A 1,699-nucleotide genomic window follows, 5' to 3' on the forward strand; every position below is an offset into this window, starting at 1 on the left:
TTTTTGGTTGCAGCCGTCATTGTTGTTTGGCGGCCCGGGCTGGATTCGAACCCGCCACCTTGGGTGTACATGGCTGGCGCCTTAGCCACTTGAGCCACAGGTGCCGAGCCAGTAACAAGTGTTTCTAACGATGTGGAGTGAACCTGGAACCCTCTCATACTGCTGCTGAGAACATAAAATGGTATGGCTACTTTAGAAAACATTCTGGCAATTCCTTAAAAGGTTAAACACAATTAGCTTGGTGCAATACATCAACTCATAGTTCCAGCTATTCAGGAGGCTGAAACAGGAGGATCACTTGAGCCCCAGGTTCCAGGCTACACTGGGTTATGACCATGATAGCCACCACACTCCAGCCTGGGCAACAGAGTGTAACCCCATCTCTAAAATAGAGTTAAAAATGAGGGTTTTTTTTCCATTAAACATAATTATCATAAGACCCAGCAATTCTACTTCTAGGTATTTAAGCAAGACAAATGAAAATGTATGGCCACAAGAAATCATATTTGAATATTTACAGCATCATTGTCCATCATAGCTAAAAAGTAGAAAGTAACCCAAATGTTCATCCACACAATAGTACACTACTCAGAAAAATTAATAACATATGATACATGCTATAACACAGATAAACTTAAAAACAATATCCTCAGTGAAAAAAGCTAAACACAAAAGGCCATTTATAGTATGATTCCATTTACATGGAATGTCCAGAATACAGACAAAAAAATTAGTGGTTACCAGGGCCTGGGGAAATGAAGGGAATGAGTAGAGACTGCTAGTGGGCATGAGGTTTCTTTTGGGAATAATGAAAATGTTCTGGAATTAGATAATAGTGATGGTTACATAACATTGTGAATACACCAAAAGCCACTAAATTGTATGCTTTACGATGGTGAGTTTTATGGTATGTGAATTATAGAATAATTTTTTTAAACCTGGAAAGTCATGCACCCAAAGATATATGAAACACCAAAGAGCACTTAACTCAGATGAATGTAGAAAGGACAGAAAAGGATTTTTTTTTTTTTGAGACAGAATCTCATTATCTTGCCCTCTGTAGAATGCCGTGGAGTCATAGCTCACAGCAACCTCAAACTCCTGGGATCAAGCAATTCTCTTGCCTCAGCCTCCCAAGTAGCTGGGACTATAGACACCTGCCACAACACCTCGCTATTGCTTTTTTTTCTGTTGTAGTTGTCATTGTTGTTTGGCAGACCCAGGCTGGATATGAACCCGCCAACTCTGGTGTATGTGGCTGATATCCTAGCCACTGAGCTACAGCTCTCCTCTGAATCCTCTCAGTGGATTTCTATTTCTAAAAGAGAAAGTGGGTTAACCCAAATTAATCATTGGCTGAGGTTCACAAATCCAAAAATCCAAAATGCTCCAAAATCCAAATTTTTGAGCACCAATAATTTGTTCGAATGAAATATTCATTGGATTATTTTGAAATATTTGAATACTGCAAACATTCCAATATCTGAAAAAGTCCAAAATTCAAAACAGTTTTGGTCCTAACTATGTCAGGTAAGAGATACTCAAGCTTGTATCTGAGAATTTCAGACACTTTAACAAAAAAACTCAATGATATATATACATATATATTAAAAAAAAAGAGGGCAGCACCTGTGGCTGAGTAGGGCGCTGGCCCCATATACCGAGGGTGGTGGGTTTAAACCCAGCCCTAGCCAAACTG

The sequence above is a fragment of the Otolemur garnettii genome, unplaced genomic scaffold (genome assembly GCF_000181295.1).
Source record: "Otolemur garnettii isolate 467f Iridium unplaced genomic scaffold, OtoGar3 scaffold00179, whole genome shotgun sequence".
NCBI classification, from domain to species: Eukaryota; Metazoa; Chordata; class Mammalia; order Primates; family Galagidae; genus Otolemur; species Otolemur garnettii.